A 19,963-nucleotide genomic window follows, 5' to 3' on the forward strand; every position below is an offset into this window, starting at 1 on the left:
GTCGAGTGTCACGGACCACTTTGCTTGCATTCTCGGTGTGTTTTTACATCCTACGTCGTCCTCCCGTGGTTCTGCAACCCCGCACTACTTTTCTCGACTGCACTGATCAGTCATGGTGTTTGTTTCCCGCTGTGCAATTGTTACTTCATGCTTCATAGCTTCTTTTCTCCCTACCGTTGTCGATCGCTACCCTTTCCCTTCACTTGTCTTGCGGGACACTCCTATTTCCTTTGTGGAACCCCATGCGCATGCGTTGCGAAGCTGCCGCCTAGTGTTTTTCGGATGGGCGACTTTGGTGTTCCTTTTGACTTCGTTTGTTCCGCCTTTCTATCTTCACTGGTACTGGCTGTACAGAGGTGTGAAGTTCATTTTCACACGTTTTCGGCGTTGTCTAGCTCCTCACGGAGGCATCTCTCGGCAAAGTGGAAGGGGAACTTTCGTCTCTATTTCATGGGAGGTATATGTGGTTTTCGTTTGTACTATACCTTTAGAATCACCCTGTATATTCGTCTCATTCCATCGTCCATAAATTACGGTACTGAGTTATATGTGAACCAGAAACATTCATCAGCTGTATCTTAAAACTGTGTAAGTGTGGCTTAGAACTATCTCCACTGACTCCTTCATATATTTATTTATTTATTATCTTAAAAGTAAAGATATGAATTGGTCATTATAGGTTATAGTCGCCTGAATACAGGAATATTGGATTATTTCTTCTCAGAAGTCCATTAAAAATCTTGAAAGAGTGTGTCTTCAATGATCTTAACGTTTCATTGCTTGCTAACTACATAATTATATGTTTCCAATCTTATAAACTAAAATAATTAAATTATTTTCATCATTCTCCACTTCCTGTTAGTTTCAGGCATTTATTTTAAATAAATAATCTTTGTAATCGGATTTTATCAAACTTGGAATTTTCAGTACGCCGGAACTCAAGTTTGTGTCTCTTACATACGTTTTCACTTTAACATTTATCGTTGAGTAAGAAAACGAATGAAACAAGCTGAAGTTAAGAAAAAACGATCTTATTCGAGCACAATGATTCTAGTTTCAAAATTCAAGAAATTACAATTTCGTACACTTTGTTCATCTGCAGATTTTGTGACATATTTACTGCGCGAAAATTAACTGATATAATATAACTTATTTGATCTGAAATTATATCTCACACAAGATCGAGTTTAAAAACTTTACCACGAATGTTAAAAAAACAAATGGCATTAAACAGGACAGATTTATTGCAAAAAAAGAGAAAAGGATAACATTTCCAACCCACTGGAAAATTCCGCAACATCTTCTGGATTACAAAGTTACAGCAATATGTTTTAAAACTTTATTACGCAAAACGTCTGTGGTTTCTTGCAAAAATGTGAACTAATCTCCATGATGTACAGAACAGTTCTCGAACGAGGATTATTGGCATTTTTTATTTAGACGTGTCACCCCAAAGCTATTTTATTAAAACGAGAATGCAAGTTCTGGCGAAAACAAGTTGATGTTTATCAGTCTCTTTGTTGGTGATTGTATTCGCTACGGAAGGCCTTTTGAAAGGATGCTGTACGCCTACGGGAGAAAGGCGTCTTCCACATCGACGTCTCATTGATTTTTCTTCTTCTCGTGTGGTTCTTGTTGGTTGGAAATTGATCAGATATTCCTCTCTAATGTCTCTCTCACGTCCGATGCGCATTAGCATTTGTTGTTCTCTTGTCAATCAGCAGTATCAGTAAACTGCGTGTGTGTCCCTATTAGGAGATCAAAAATAAAATAAAGTTGAGTCAGTGTGTGACATGGTGTTTACCCAACTATTATACGAGAAATTTCCAGAATAATTTATAGCAGACAGAAAGAGAGAGTCACACGCACACACAGAGAGAGATAGAGACAGAGAGAGAGAGAGAGAGAGAGAGAGAGAGAGAGAGAGAAGGAAATATACTGCAATGTAGAGATACAAAGAGACAGAAAACATTTGAAATACATATTAAGAGAGCAGGAAATAGAGGAAGAGAAAACAAAATGTAAAGAAACAGAAAAATAGATAGAAAGAATGAGAAGCAGTGGAGTGAAGAGATAAGTAAATATACAGAGGTAGAAATAAATAGGAAAAAGGAAGGATACAACAGAGAAATAATATCAAAACAGCTAGAAAATGTGTGTGAGAGAGAGGCAGATAGACAGAGAGAGAGAGGGAGATTGAGAGAGAATGACAGAAAGAAGGAAGTGAAGAATACAGAGATAAAGGAAAGGGAGAAAGAAAATAAGTAAGCAAAGTAGACAAGGGAAGAACAAATGAAATAAAAGAGAGTAAGGAAAGAGATAAGAGGGAAGAATGGAGAGAAGGGGAAATAAAATATATGAAGAGAAAGAGATAATAGAAAGAAAGACATGGGACAGAGGAACGAAATAAGAGAGAAGAGAAGAAGAAAGGAAATATAGAGAAAGAGGAAAGAAAAGAAGGAAAGAAATAAGAGAAAATGAGAAGAAAGGAGGGAAAGAGATAAGAGAGAAGAAATGAGAAGAGGGAAGAAAAGAGATAAGAGAAAAAACGAATGGAGATAGAAAAAGATAAAATAAAGAGTTTATAACAGAAACTATACGTATATTGTTGAAGTTATTTTAGTGCGTAACGACAGCGTAGCTACAGGTTCGAATGACTGTACAAGCAAATAAGCATTAACACCTTTTATTCTTGATCACTCTCTTCACACCTTTTTGTGTAATCAATATTTTCAGAATGTTAAGGAAAATATGTTCCAGATTGGAAAATTTATCCCCGAAATTTATTCCACCACTTCCATGGAGAAACAAACGTTTCCTTCATTCATACAGCAAGAAGCATGCGTGTTGTTAACTACGTGGAAATGATTTGCATGATGTTATTGGTTAAATTATTCCGCTCAGAATGATAAAATTACCATAAAGACGCATCGGCAGATATATGCACACATACACAGATCTCTGTACAGATTACTATTCTTGTACTAATTTCCGCCCACTGTTATTCACTCAAGTGTGCCACGTACATAGTTGTTTATGATGAAATATTGCTAGACAATGTTACTTATCCAAGTTGAGGAAAACTTTGTGTGGTGAACACGCGAAGCCAAATTGAAACACTTGCGATCGTAAGTAGAAACATTACCATGTGCAGAATTCGATCCTCGTTTATCTGTAGACAGCCATGTTGGCCTACTGATGAGACAACAGGGGGTCGAACTTTTCACTGGGGAACCTGTACTTCCCTTCACCTCCATGGGCACAAACTCATAAATTCAATCTTTAGAGAATGCTGGTTAAAACACACTGGCTAACAGCAACGTACGAATCCAAAAATGATGCACAGTCCCTAGCAATTATCTCCGACTTTTAACAACAATCATTCACAACCGGATCCAATATCAAGAGCTTCCTTTTACCTCCATTCTTTTTACCCCCACTACCAAAATTTTACCTTTTTAATAACCGAACCGACCATCACTTTTCAATACAATTACATGTGTTAAGGATCTACCCTGTGGTCAAAGTAAATATTTCTTTATGATTAACTCGAACCATTTAATAATCACTCGCCAGAAAGCGTATTATTTTGTGTAGTTTTCGCTGCACTCATTTTTTCTCTTCTTCCCCCCTCCCGCATAATGCAGCCGCGCAAACCGAGCAAAGAAAAAAGGCTAATTTCCCACTGAACGAAACCCGCTTTAATAAACCTTTTGTTGAAATTGAACGGATTACAGCCCTGAACAACAATTCCAATATTGGATGCTTTTTAAATTGTTGAATGTGCACAGTGTTGTAGCTAAAACGAAGCAAAAGCAACAATTTTACTACCTTTGTGCGAACTTTCCAAAAGATTAGGCTGCATAAGTTGTTTCCGAAAGTATAGCGCCTTGAATAACGTAGTGTAGAAAACGGCACGGTTCTGCGCTCTCTGGCTGGTTCCACTCGAAAATGATCCGTTAGAGGCGCTGGTGTTGAACCCGGTGCTTGGTATTCGTCTGCTTATAATGGAAGTAAATGGAGTTTTCGCTGCAACGTCTGATTCTTTTACATGAAGCATTTCTATGAATGAGATAATTGCTATGATATTTGGTACAGTGGTCGCGAAGATATTAACGATCATTCTAGACAGTCGACCACGTCCTGTTATTGTCATCCTTTCGTTAATAATACGGGAGAAAAAAATACGCGTGGAATGCTCTTGGCAACTAAATTTTTGTGTATGAATTAGGTTCATTATTATTATCATCATCATCATTTCTTTTAAAGATATACACACTGAAGCATTTGTATTTTTGATATTTACTGTCTCTTTTCTTCCGCTTTAAACTAATCGCGGCGATGATGATAATGAAGATTGCATGAAACGACAAGGGGAACCCCACAAAACATTCTTAGTGCCATCGACATGAGTGTAAGGAAACTTTCAAACCAATGGGACAAGCGACACGGGATGTTCACACTGTCACACTAGTGACACACACTTCCAGACTGTAAAATAGCATTCATTGCACATGAGGGTACAAACAGCAAACGACACGTTCATATGGAGTATTCGCGTGCTACTTGTTACTTCGGTCGGAGAGCTCCTTAAAGGAAGGGTGCTCAGACCGAAGCGACGCGCTACAGGGGGAGTTCCCAACTAAGTGACAAGCGACATGGTGCCTTCAGTCTATTAGCAAGCGTTGCTTACGAACAACAGATAGACGACACTATAAACCGCACATTACAACAACAGATCTAGGCGACACGATAAGCCACACGTGTCGCTTTGTCGCTTGTGCGTCGCTCAAACTGAGCCATTTCCTCAATAGCTTGCAACATGTTGCCGTGGTTTGTTGTTCGCGCATACGCGATGCAATGAGTGTCTTGCTTTAGTGAGATTGCGCACCAAAGCGACAAGCGGCACGCGACACTTATCGCTTGAGGATTTCACCAACCGAACGCTGGTCTGTGCTTCCCGTCATGCCGCTACGAAGTGAAATGTTGCTCTTGATGGGCTCCTTTCCAAGCAACATGTGTCGCTTCGGTATGAAAGTTGCCTTGGACCGAATGACCCGTGTCAGTTTGGTGTGAAATCCTCGTATCGTTTGTCGCGTGTCGCTTTGGTCTAAAATCTCCTTGCGGAAACGGTGCAGTCAGAGCTTGTGCCCCTACGGTTCGAAAGGCTGCATTGATTTCCGACTGCTCGCTTTCAAGCGACACTTGTGGTCTCTCACGATACTATTTATATTCTATAATAACAGAAAAATAAACTCTAATACACAGTCCAAGACCTGACGTCCGGAATCACATTGCGATGTTTCTAATTGTGTTACGCACGCATGCTATTTATTTATTCATTTTATTTTACTTTTCTTTCCTAATTAATGCCATTTCGTGACTGCAAATCACTCCACAAATATAACTGTTTTCATCAATTCACTTACCGCCTTTCTAGACAAACAAATCTATACAATATATTCCAAAAACTAATTAAGCCGCATTACTTTCAAAACAAAATTAGCACCTGGTCTGATTGCACTGCCATCTATGTTTGTCATCCGTCTGGGGAACTAGTTTCTTGGGTCGTTTTCCACACTACGTTATTCAAGTCGCTGTACCGAAAGTCTCACTTATTCCATCGGCCGCACACTTGTGCATGGAATCGCACAGCAAACGTGCACATTACAAGCATTTCGTCTGTTACAGTATCACAGGAAGGGTTTGAGTTGGTGTTTTAAGTCCACTTTATGCACTGTAAGGCTAATCGGGACTGGACCTACAGTTTAAAGTGGGATCCGAACCACTTGTGCCTCCACCGGGTATCGAACCCGGGACCCCTTGATTACAAGGCAATGACGCTACCACTGCGCCATGGGGGAGGTCCAATATCACAGGAAGGGAACATCGTCCTGCAATGTTCAAGCCTCTAGATATTTTCTATTAATAATGTCTAATCACAATAATAAGTTAGAAGAAATAACTCGCATTTTTACTACTACCAATATTCTCGTTTTTCTACATCACTTCGGAAATTATTTCTCGAATATAGTTGTTATACTACAAGAAAGCAATTCAAAACTAAAGTAACAGTTCAACTATATGTATACTCAACGACATTTACAATATTGGAGGGACAGAATATTTAAAAAATGTTGTTACAACGGAAGGTAAGGGCGTGGTGTAGTGGTTAGAGAACTCGGTTTGGCTGCTAGCGGTCCCAGGTTCGATTTTCCTTACGAAGTGTTCCCTATTTTTTTTCTCCTTTTATTAATGAATTAATGAAGAGCATGGTGACATTTTTTGTAATAGCAGAGTAAAGTGGTTATATTGTTCAGCATCTAGAATTTATAAAGAAATATATAGAAAAATGAATTGCCACACGTTCAAATGGATATTTTAATGTATAAGATCGTGAATTCTGATACTCTAACGATAATTGTGTACTACTTCAAAGACATTGGCAAATATTAATGAAATAACTATTTATATTTGTGGCAATTCAGGACATACTAATTCTACCCATATTCCCACTTGAGTTCAATGCAAAAATACCTCCACAAATATCGACTGAAAAGTTATCATCATGTGCAATTCTCCATTAAATGTTTTCGCCGATTCATACTACCTTCGTTTTCTTTGTTAAAAACAAATATTCTTTGCACATTTCATGTAGAAGGAGAGTTGCATCTACATTTCACATTGGTCAGATGCTTTTACCTGCTTTCAGGAGCGAAAGCTTTTAGGGTAGTGGTTGCCATTGTGTATTGTCAACCTGATGGTAAAGCTCCTTTATTGCGTTAAATCCCATTGTAACTTGTCAATGTGTGCTTCATTGTAATGTAATCAGCCGCCCCAGTCGTTTAAATAACTCATCGAAGGTTGACTGTTAAGTCTTTTATTTGTGAGTAATGTATATGTTAAATTGCCCAGGTCAAGCAAGTGAGGTTTTCTCTGTTGTAGAGTGGCAATGTAATGTTTGCTCGCGCCGATGGTTAATTGAAGTAGTCCGGAAGCTGGAGCCGAATTAAGTATTGCATCACGTAGCAGAGCTGTGATTGTTTTGAAAGGACGAGAGGGGCTTGTTGCAATTATCCCCGTTCGAGAAATTGGGTAAATTTTATACTTGCTGTATAGTTGCGTATGTTTTTGTGAACGAAGGTTCAATCAAGCAGACCTATTTTTCTGATGATTGATTTTCGAGGGCTAGCACGTAATGATAGTAATGAGCATGAGGTTGTGCAACGATGGTGTGCAAACGGACATTAGAGGTTACCACAAAATTAAAATATTCCTCTGTTAAAATTTAACAGGGTATCTATTGGCAGAAACGAAACTCAACAATTTATTTCGTGATCGCAGGCGCATTCAGGCCTAGAATGAGAAGTTAACAGGGTGTTAGTAACCAACTTCACTCAAATTCAAATCTCATAATCTATCGTGCATGCACAGAAAAAAACGGATCTATTTGAATTGACAAAACACGTTTGGTTGAACATTTTGTTTACAGTAAACACAAAATTTGGTAGCCTTCCCTAAATTTAGTAATTTTGACTACATTTTTTGGTAAATCTAAGCAAATGTGCACGATTACTAAATGAATTTGATACTGTTGAACAATCATTACGAAGGATACAGAGAAAAAAACTATCAATGTCCATTTTTGGTGAAAATTGAAATTTTGATGCCATGCCATTGTAGGAGTTGGCGTACTACATAACCACGTGCCTAATTTTTAGGAAAACACCTTGTAGTCCTCAGAAATCAGCATCGAAAATTTGTTTTTCTGCTTCATTCTTAAGTATTTTCAAACTTCAAATTAATTTCCTGTAAAAAGTTTAAAAGTGGAATTTAATTGCTTTCCGGCTTCATTTGTTTCTCGCCTATTAAAATAAATATGTGGTTAAGAAAAGCTATTTTTTGGTTAATCCAAACACACTTTTTCTCTGTGTAAAGTTATCAATTCCCACGAGAAAGAGAGAGGGAGAGAGAGAGAGAGAGAGAGAGAGAGAGCGGATGGACAATAATGAATAAAAAATCCGTACATAAACAAATGAAGTAACGAGGTAAAATTGCATTGTTTTTTGTTTTTTTTACATAAAAAGTGCTTTAAATTCTGCCAATTGTGCTCAAACATTACCTTCTCTATCTGAAAGCCTAATGGCTTGCTCCGGTCACATGACTAAGCGTCATCGCACATCCAGATGGCGCAGTGGTAGCGTCGCCGCCTTGTAATCAAGGGGTTCGGGTTCGATTCCCGGTGGAGGCACATAGTTGTTCGGATCCCACTTTAAACTGTAGGTCCAGTCCCGATTAGCCTTACTGTGCATAAAGTGGACTTAAAACAACAAATCAATCCAAACTAAGCGTCATCAACTGGAGGGGAGATAGCCGCCATGTTTGATTTGCTTCTTCGGAATCAATGTTGAACCTTTTTAGTGAATATGGGATTGTAATGCAAATTTAAGAACTGTAATTGAGTTTACATGACGTGTAAATATGCTTAAATGTGCAAGAGGTCTGGTGTATAAGTGTTGTGTACTCAATTGCAGAGGCACTTATGATGAAAAAGGTAAGAGCAACGTTCACATTTCTTCAAGATGTTGTTGAAAATGAGAAATATTTAGGGCAATTCCATGCCATTCGGTCCCTACGAAAAGATGCAAGTTAAGTAACAGAGATTTTATACTCGTAAATAAATAAGAGTAATACTTCATGATGGGTAAACATTTCATGTGTCCGGAATAGGCATGCAATATACTCTTAAATGTGTTCATGTTTTATCTCTTGTCAACAATTTTTTAAAATTTACCCTGAATTACAAACGTTGGTTGACGTTAAGATGCGTTGTTGCTTATGATTGCAAATTAATGTCAAGATTTAGTCAACGTTGAAAATATACGTTCGTGTCTACAAGCAGTTTGTTAGTGTAACTTTTATGCAAGCATTCGATAACATGTTCATATTATTTGCACAAATTTTCAGTTTCGAAATATGCTTAATGAAATAAAGCTATACGACAGGGCAAAGTTGATACATGTGTACATTTAGCTTATTTTAGCTCACGTTATGCTTCTTTAGGCTAATCGCAGGCTAATGGAAGATATGTGCTGCATTCAAATACGAGGGTGCGATGTGTAACAAGAACTTCGATGAAATATTCGTGTGTAAAATTATCTAAGAATATATTACTTATGTTTCAAACACAAATGTTTTCACACAGAAAGCATTTTGTTACCTAGCTATGTTAATATGAACTACAAATGTATTAAATTTACGCGTAATAAAACTGTTTCATATGAACTGCTTTTTATTTTTTGTATTTGTGAAGCTTCGATGTTCGTAACTTTGATTATTAAATCATTGATAATGTTTATTGTTTCATAATTTTTTAACATTCTTCACGATTTTATTAACGGAGTAAAGACAGTGTGAAGAAATATTCCAAATGTTTATTTCCCAAGTGAACGCTAAGATCGAAATATTAATCTGCTTTTTCTTTTCAATGAAAATGTTGGAAACTCTAGTTATTGTCACAGATCTTACTAACTACAATGAAAAAATTCAATTTGTTTATTATCGTTCGTTCAATAAGTCAATAGGGTCGAAATTACAATGTGACAAATGATTTACGTTTAGTCTTTATACACAGAAATGTAACATTGCCCTTGTACCAATAACTTTCGCTTTTGCTGCAAGGATATAGAAATTAAGTTTTTGTATTGAGATTGTATAGCTACACAGAATATCTGCATTATCTGGTTGATTAATTTGGTAACGTTAAAGACAATTTAATTCATTAGGTAACTTGGAAAGTTTGCGGTCAACCTAACATGCGGGGTTTTGATTTAATCAATTGATTTTTACATACAAGAGTTCATACAAAAGGGGTTACGAGTTTTACTGTAGCTGACAAATATTCCCAATAATATTTTTCAAATATAGTGTGTCCGTAAAGTCATGGTGCACTTTTGACTGGTCACAGGAAAGCAACAAAACAAGATAGAAATGTGAAATCTTCACCAAATAAAAGGAAAACTCTCCAAGTTTAATACCTATTCAGTGCAGTTCGATGTGGCCTCCATTTGTTGCCCAACACACATCTAAACGATACTCAAGTTCTTCCCACACACGGTTAAGGACGTCTGGTGTAACAGAGTGAATAACGTCTGTGATTCTCTGTTTTAAATTATTAATGTCGTTGATATGTTCACTGTACACATGTTGCTTCACATAACCCCACAAGTAAAAGTCTAAGGGCATCAGATCTGGGGATCATGCTGGCCACAGCTGGGGGAATGTTGTATCCAGAAACTCACAAAAATTGTTGGCGTAGTGTGGAGGCGCGCCGTCATGTTGAAAGATGACACTTTCTGGAAATTGTGGCACTGCATACATTTCCAACATGTCAAGGTAGTTGTTTGCCGTCACAGTCTGCTCCGCAAAGAAAAATGGGCCTATCACTTTATCATGCATCAGGCCACACCACACGTTCACTTTAGGGGTGTTACGTTCGTACTCAACGTAGGCACGAGGATTTTCAGCAACCCATATTCGGACGTTATGGCGATGAACATGTCCCCAGACATGGAATGTCGCCTCATCGCTAAACACAATCTTCTGCAGAAATCGTTCATCATTGTCGATCTTATGAAGCATATCCACTGCTGCGCAGTTCGTGGTGTTGCGTCATCACCTGTGTGCGCACGCTTGCGCATCATAGTACTGAAACTTGGAGAGTTTTCCTTTTATTTGGTGAAGATTTCACATTTCTATCTTGTTTTGTTGCTTTCCTGTGACCAGTCAAAAGTGCACCATGACTTTACTTACACACTGTATATATACAATGTTTAAATTTTTCCGCCAGGAAGTTTCTAACGGTTTTCAACCCGTTCTTTGTGCTATGCTAGGAATTCTTGTGGTGGCCATAGTGACTTCCTGAATGAAAATTTTGGTATAAATATTCAATATTCTACTTTTCTCTTCTAACTATATTCGTCGGGAAGGTAAATGTCAAAATTTAACTTCATAAAAGAAATAAATATAGCTTAATTCTCTATGATAAAAATACGACAAGGGGTTTACAGCGTTACGACGATCGCCTCCAGATGATGACGTCTTGACTGAGCGCAGTGGTCTGAACCTCAAGATAGTCTTTTCTCAATACACTCTCTGAAAAATCAGAATAGATACTGATATGAATTGTAGTTGTGTGCACCATAAATACATATTTTAGAACGGAACCATTAAATTTATTTTACGTGTGTTAAATATGCAATAGTCGTTAATACTTGTAAAAATGGTGATGGTAGTTGGATGGCAGTATAATTTGACAGTCTTAGACCATAATTTATCCAGTCAGTATTTTATGGTGTAAACACTTTTCTAATGACATTATAAAACTAAGAAACTTATTGCTGCAAAGTATTCGGGACCATGAGTTTTCAGCCATCGTGTCTACGTAATAATTTTGATTTTTTTTATTATTATTATTTTTTAATTCTTTTATGCCCAGATAGGTTATTTGGACAGGCTTTGCTGTATTCAGTGGGACCCAAACCACTGTACAATGTCTCTCAAAAGTTTCAGGACAACAACATTTTAAACTAGGAATTTATACAAGGCGTTGGTGGGTTGCTTGTAGAGTTAGGCTCAATTTCAGGGTTGCTACTTGCACAGTAGATATTTATGAAATACGCGAAATAAATAAATCTAAGTATTGTTGTGTAAAACTAGAAAAAAATATCAGTATTACATTTGTTGCAAATGAGAAATACTTTCTGAAAGAAAGAAAATCGATTTTATAGTACTTCATTGCTGATGAGTCTACACAAAGAAAAGATGAGAGAGGAAACGGGAGGGGACAAAAGAGAGGAGAAGAGAGAAAGGGGAAGAGGAATGGTAAAAAGGGAAGAAAATAGAGGACAGAAGTGGATAGAGAAGTAAAGAGGAGAAAGGAGGAAAGATGAGGAAAATAGAGCAAGAGGAGGAAAACGAGATGAGAGAAGAGGAGAAGAGGAGTTTGGAGAGTAGAGGAGAGGAGGAGACAAGAAGAGGGGAGTGGAGAGTAGAGTAAAAGAAAGAAAAAGAGAGGAGTGAAAAGAAGAGGAGAAGAGTGCAGTGGAGTCGTAAATCGAAGACAGGAGAGGAGATAGGAGGAGTGGAGAAGAGTGGGATGGAGACAAGATGCGAGAAAAGTAAGGAAGATAATATGAGATAAAAGCAGAGGAGAAGGATTGGAGAGAAGGAGGAGAAGGAGAAGAGAAGAACAGAAATAACTGGAGACGAGAGGAGAGAAGAGGTAGTTGCAGAAAATATCGTCTCGGCGTCAAGATGCATTTATCAAGTTATCGACATGAAAAGTAACCAATAACATTTTGATACCAGCGCACAAAATGGCAGGAAGTGCCAATTATGCAATGGCAAACGATCCAGGTTGAGTTCGTGTTTTGAACGGTAATGCTACCTTTTGAATGCGAGAATGGGGATATAATACCTAGAAATATATCACCTTCATTTTTACCTGACATCTATCGGCACTAAAAAAACAGCAAATACCATTGTACCTGATACACCTGGTACCTGTAACATCAAATGATAACTCGTACAAACGGAAAAAAATATGTATATATTGGAAGCAAAATATTTATACAACAAACACCTTACAGGTTCCCCTGACTCATTCGTTCATTCTCTCACTCATTCGTTCATTCTCTCACTCATTCATTCTCATGGTAATTTTCAACATGAAAGTACACATACAAGGCTCATATTTAATCTACGTACCCTTTCTTTTTTTCTTTAACATGAACTTGAATTAGTTCGTTAATCTTTCTGCTCCTCGGGAGTTTGAAAATCCAAGGGTAAAGGTAACACTCGGCCTCGACTCAGGATCATTTTCCACTGCACCAATACGAAAGGCGAATCACTAAACCCCGTTTTTTTCTAGGATAGTAGCTAGCCTCAAAGCAGTGCCTAAACGTCATAAAGACGGAAGTACGTGATTGGTTACCTCTTTCGAGAAGGAGTGGTTCTACTCAGTGTGGCTGAATGATAGAAGAAAAGAGAAAGGATCGAGTTAACGGGACATTGTTACCTGCTGTAAACAGTGACGAGCGACTACCCGAGAAAATTTGAAGCACTTTATAAAGGCGAGGAAAACTATTTACGTGCAATAATAGTAAGTAGTTTTACAGTGTACATTTCGATATATACACTGAGTGCTCACTGAATTGCAACCAGCTAACTAATACTTTGTTGGTCCACCTTTGGCTCGCCGAACGGGATGGACACGACGTGTCATGGATCAAGAGCTGCTGATATGTCTCCACGGGAATCTGACACCATATATGTATTCCTGATGGCATCCCATAACGAGCCGACTGACTTCTGTGCAGAATGCATGGTTCGAACAGCTCGTTCCACAACATCCCACAGATGCTCTATGGGATTAAGATCGGGGTTATTAGGGGGCCAATTCATATGCTGCATCTCAGTGGAATGATCCTCCAGCCAAGAAAGTACAGTCTCGTCTTGGTGACACAGTGCAATGTCGTCCTGGAAAATGTCGTCCCCGTTGGGGAAGAAGTGTTGCATTGCGGGGTGTTAGTGGTCGGTTGCCTAATACAGTACCTTCCGATACACGACGGTCCATACACACCAATGGTCCCAGTCCATGCCAACAGAAGTAACTCCATACTATACAGCCGCCTCCATCCGCCTATACAGCACTCACCATGCAGGAAGGGTCCATAGCCTCGTGTTGTTGGAGTGGGGGCCTCCCTCATGGCGCAGTGCCTTGTAATCAAAGTATCCCGGGTTCGGTACCCGGTGAAGGCACAAGTATTTCGGATCCCACTTTTAACTCTATGTCCAGTATCGATTAGCCTTACTGTGTATAAAGTGGACTTAACACATCAACTCAATCAATCACTCGTGCTGTTGGCGCCACACACGCACACGCACGTCCCAGTGGTGTAGCAAATCAAGTAATTCATTGGACCAACATACCCTTTCCCAATCAGCGTGCTCGTGGGTCCAAGCAAAACGAAGTTGGCGGTGACGCTTCGTGAGGAGTGGGTGACGAGTGGGTCATCTGCTGCGGAACTTCATGTGTGGAAGTGCGCGCCACACAGTTGCGTGGAATATGGCTGTTGTGCATCCACTGTTGTATTGGTCCCTTAATTACCGGACGCTGATTGTCCGTTCTGCTGTCATGAGCCGTTTGACTCGACTTTCTTCCCACGGTGTCACCTTCCGCACGTCCTTGCAATTCTGCCTCTTGGTGGTCGTTGCCCCGTTGCCACTCTCTGTACACCTTGTCTGAAACTGGCACATCCGACCAGTGTCGCTGCCTGGGTTATTGACGAACCTGATGCTCGGGCACCCACAATCATGCCCTTTTGGAACGACGTCCTGACCACCTCCCATTTTTACGTGTGCTGTTCGACTAACATGTAGCGTTGTGTCTATGCATTCACCACGATACTTCCAGTGCGGCTGGTGATGTGGTCAGAGCAGCTGCTGGGCCGTTCCTTGTTGTTTGGAGGGGTGGTCCCAATTCAGTAAGTACTCAATGTATATACTGGGTGATTTTTTTAACCTGAATTATTTGAATATCTTGAAACAAAATAATCCTACAAAAAAATGTTCCAAATAAAAAGTTAATAGTTTGGAGGGGGAAGTTTTGTGGTGCAACAAAAGAACACCCCTCCCCCTCTTGTAGGTGAGGTTTTCTCTGTTGTAGAGTGGCAATGTAATGTTTGCTCGCGCCGATGGTTAATTGAAGTAGTCCGGAAGCTGGAGCCGAATTAAGTATTGCATCACGTAGCAGAGCTGTGATTGTTTTGAAAGGACGAGAGGGGCTTGTTGCAATTATCCCCGTTCGAGAAATTGGGTAAATTTTATACTTGCTGTATAGTTGCGTATGTTTTTGTGAACGAAGGTTCAATCAAGCAGACCTATTTTTCTGATGATTTATTTTCGAGGGCTAGCACGTAATGATAGTAATGAGCACGAGGTTGTGCAACGATGGTGTGCAAACGGACATTAGAGGTTACCACAAAATTAAAATATTCCTCTGTTAAAATTTAACAGGGTATCTATTGGCAGAAACGAAACTTAACAATTTATTTCGTGATCGCAGGCGCATTCAGGCCTAGAATGAGAAGTTAACAGGGTGTTAGTAACCAACTTCACTCAAATTCAAATCTCATAATCTATCGTGCATGCACAGAAAAAAACGGATCTATTTGAATTGACAAAACACGTTTGGTTGAACATTTTGTTTACAGTAAACACAAAATTTGGTAGCCTTCCCTAAATTTAGTAATTTTGACTACATTTTTTGGTAAATCTAAGCAAATGTGCACGATTACTAAATGAATTTGATACTGTTGAACAATCATTACGAAGGATACAGAGAAAAAAACTATCAATGTCCATTTTTGGTGAAAATTGAAATTTTGATGCCATGCCATTGTAGGAGTTGGCGTACTACATAACCACGTGCCTAATTTGCGGGGGGCAACTTTGAAATTTGAAATATAAACCCCTATTTTGTATTACAGATTCGGATTTTACGAAAAAAACAAAACATAAGTTTTGTCTGAAACATTTTTTTCGATTCGTGATAGATGGCTCTATAATCGACAAATTTTCATTTCTTGAATATTTACACTTTAAAACCAATGTATTTCATTTCGCAATTCATTTAAATTCAAAAAATAAAACATTTATGTTCCAAGACTTGAAATTGTTGTAAAACAAATACATTTATTTTGAAAATACAAAATTACTCGACAATTCTTAGCTCCAGATATCTCGATGCCTAGTAAACTACATTCACTTCTCAATCACATTAAGTGTTAAAAATGGTGACCTTCAACTTCAATACATTTATTGATCCGCGCTTCGAATGAATGTACACAACTCAAAAGTACCTCTGGTTCAATTATGGCACAAGCGTTTTGGATTCGCTCTATCATATTTTCATGAGTAGTTGGCAATTCTCGATACACTTTATCTTTTAGGTAGCCCACAAGAGGAAATCTGGTGAAGTAAGATCTGGTGATCTGGCAGGCCAATTTACAGGACAGCTCTGCCGATCCATCGGCCATTGAAGTCACGGTCGAGTACTTCACGTGCTGCTCTCGAATAGTGCGCTGGACATCCATCCTGCTAAAACCACATGTTCTGTCTCAGTTCCAGGTTAAGATCTTCAAGTAATATTGGCAGTTCATTTTGCCATCAATGAAGTAGGGACCGATGAGTTTGTCATTAATAATTCCACACCACACGTTTACAGTCCATGGACGCTGATGCTCAACTTGGCGCAGCCAGTGCGGATTTTCGACACTCCAGTAATGCATATTATGCCGATTGACCGTTCCGTGGTTTGTAAAAGATGACTTATCAGAGAACAATACCAGACGAAAGAAATTTGGGTTTATTTGTATTTGTTCACGTGCCCACTGACAAAACGTCACTCGATTTTGAAAATCATCGCCATGAAGTTCTTGATGCAATGACACATGATATGGATGATATTTATGACGCTGTAAAATCTTCAAAACACTGCTCTGGGACAATCCAGAATTTCGAGCCACTTCTCGGGAGCTGACATAAGGATCATGGGCCACAGCAGCTAACACATTAATTTCATTTTCTTCTCCAGTAACTGTTCTTCGACGGGTCCTTTGTTTAGGTTTAACACTTCCTTCAGTAGTAAATTGATTGACTGTACGTTGAAACGAAGCGAAAGAACGCACCCTGTCTGGAAAACGCTGAGCATAAACAACGACAGCTTGACGGAGATTCCTGCCAGATTCTCCATACACAAGAACCATTTCAATTTTCTCTTCTACAGTTAATACATTCATTGATATTAAAAAGTATCAACAGCTTAGTCAAATTAATCGCTCGGAGCATTCTTGTGATCTAAAAAACAATGAAAAACGAACAATGATAAACAAACAATGATTTAACAGGAAAAGTCTAAAAAGGAACTGTTTCTTGACATTGTTTTATTTTTTTTTTTTTATTTTTTGTTGTAGCTTTGTTAACCATCTTTGACACAACAATAAAAAAATTAAACAAATATCGAATCTAACTTCTAAATGTTGTAAATAGCCGACTTACCAGCTTAATGAAATCTCAAAAGATTTGTCAAGAATTAGTACAAAGTTCATGCACGAGAATCTTTTATTTTTTTTAAATTTAAATGAATTGCGAAATGAAATACATTGGTTTTAAAATGTAAACATTCAAGAAATAGAAATTTGTCGATTATAGTAGCGCCATCTATCACGAATCGAAAAAAAACGTTTCAGACAAAACTTATGTATTTCTTTCCGTAAAATCCGAATCTGTAATAAAAAATAGGGGTTTCTATTTGAAATTTCAAAGTTTCCCCCGCCCCACCTACAAGAGGGAGAGGAGGTGTTCTTTTGTTGCACCACTAAACTTCCCCCTCCAAACTATCAACTTTTTATTTGGAACATTTTTTGTAGGATGATTTTTTTCAAGATATTCAAATAATTCAGGTTAAAAAAATCACCCAGTATTGTTGAATGAAACAAGGGAGCCATCATAAAAATCTCAATTTTCTTAACCATTCACCGACACTTGGTCAGAAGGTCAGCAGTCACATTCCATTCCCAAGCAATGACGTGAGGGCATGCAATATTTTTCTACGAGCGCTACCGGGTTTTGTGCTGTAACAGATTCATCACAACACACATAACCCGAAACGATTTAGCAATGACGTTAAATAGGCCAGTAAATTTGGAATAGAGGCAGTTGATCGCAAAAGCTATCTGCGAGAATAAGAGCTCCACAAGAGTCTAACAGCTGAGGACACTGCGACGAGCGTCGATGGAGACTCTAGGGTAACCCCTACTCTCAGACGGCAGCCAGCCTTGCTCTTTGGGCTGACGCGGATAGCCGTCTCCTGCTCCACACTACGAGACCGACGCTCGTCATCTACATCGCCGCGAATCCCGAAGGGAACCCTTTCCCAGTGCCCAGACAGCCAGGGTCTACGCAGCCATCCGTCGCCGGGGCCGAGTGCTGCCGCCCGCGGTTCCTAACGCGTCGCTAGCCGATCATGGGAAGTCCAGTCGCCAGTACCCAGGCGCCCTGCATCGCCACAGAACCGAAAGACTGTGGACTTCACGGATAACGGAGAATAACAAGAGCTTAATATCTGACGTCTGCGCCGGACTACCTGATCGAGAGGTGAGTTGGTCGACGCATGACATCCCTTGTTCCACTCTTCGGCCGAGGGGTTGATGAGGGATATTCTAGGTGGAACATAGAATGAAACCTCTAGCTCTATCATCTGAGTCCGACAGCGTAACCGCTGAAGAATGAGTGAACGCATCAATATATATATAGCTATTTATCTCCACGCAGTATTCACGATCGTTTTAGGGCTATTACTGTTCCACGTTTTTCGGTTGCTGCGTGGATGCTTATTCTTGTATTGCATTGCACCTGCAATTTTACAAACTCTATACTGCATAATGTTCACAGGAAACATATACCAAAATACATATTTCATAACGTACTATATATTTCTTGCTTTTTATGTACATAGTTTGAGTCTATATCTTCCCATGTTTCATTTATTTAGTTTTGAAATTCTGAAGAGATACATCACCGGTTGCACCAGTGAAATGTATCCTTGCCGGAAATAAAAGTGATTGCTTATTATTAAAAGGTGAACTGTTAATATTTCAGTCAGTATTTCTGAGGGTAAGAAGTAGAATCCAGGAGCAAAGCACACAGAAGGGTGGACTTTTACGTCATCCGACAAGAATTTAAGAGCTGTTGAGGATAAGATACTAAGCCGCATTAGCCAAGCAGACATAGATCTGAAATAAGATAGAGCGATAGAAATGGACCAGCCGGGACTAATCCCTATCAAGATGTGGATCTAGATCGAACGGTTTTAGAGGGCCTGTTGTTTCACATCTTGGAGTTACAGTCGCTCAAGTTCATTTAGGCGTGAAACAGCCTCTGGGAAGCCCAAGGATATAACCGTCTTCCTTGGAGGCGAAGTCAATTCGAGAAGATTAACCAAGATGTAGCATCCGTCTGGGAGTCATGAAGGATGAAGATAGCAGAGGCTGAGCAGAGTCATCAGGGAGAAATTGAGACTCGAGCCTTTCTCCATCTATACTTGGGCAAGATGCAATTGCATTAGTGTTCTCGGGGCCTTTCGTCAATTACAATACCGAAACCTTACAGCTTACATCATCCACCCTTATAAACAACTGACTTCTCCCAGCAACACGAAAAGAAAACTTTTAGGTTAGTCAATAACAGGGTGGATAAAAATCAAGATTTTTATTTATAAAAATATTTTTTGTTGATTTTCTTATTTAAATCGGACTTTTTCATTTCAATCGATTTTTAAATTAAAAAGAAAACATGCTTAAAATTGCTTGCATGATTTTTTGCACAATGCACATGGATACATGATTTTTATAGAAAAGCTATTTCCTAGTAAATGTAACTGTAAAATATTTGAACAGTTTGATTAAAGCACATAAAAAAATATACGTAAACATACATGTTTCTGTTTCTGATACTCTAACTACTATGGAAATGTTTGTTGAGTTTGTTAATGAAACTAATAATAATTTCAGTAACTTTTCTTCCAGTGAAACTAACAGTTGGGCTGAAAAGTTCGTAGGCTAACATAGTACAAAATATTTTTTTGACAAAATTCGATTTTATTATTCAATATAGTTGCCTTCGAGGGCGATACCACGATTATAGCGGTCATACAATTTTTCGATGCCATTTTTATACTACGATTTCTCTTTAGCCTCAAAATAGGCCTCAGTTTCGGCGATTACCTCTTCATCAGTGCTAAATTTCTTTCCAGCGAGCATTCTTTTAAGGTCTGCAAACAGGAAAAAGTCACTGGGGGCCAGATCTGGAGAATATGGTGGATGGGGAAGCAATTCGTAGT

General features: G+C 38.8%; 1 protein-coding gene across 1 annotated transcript in view; it reads right to left on the minus strand.

The window, feature by feature from the left end:
* Nucleotides 1–19,963, minus strand: part of LOC145995094 (RYamide receptor-like) — a 320,260-nt gene that overhangs the window by 177,308 nt on the left and 122,989 nt on the right. The gene's annotated exons all lie outside the window — the stretch shown is intronic.

Source organism: Lepisma saccharinum, chromosome 11, assembly GCF_977018435.1.
Source record: "Lepisma saccharinum chromosome 11, izLepSacc3.1, whole genome shotgun sequence".
In the NCBI taxonomy this organism is placed as follows: domain Eukaryota; kingdom Metazoa; phylum Arthropoda; class Insecta; order Zygentoma; family Lepismatidae; genus Lepisma; species Lepisma saccharinum.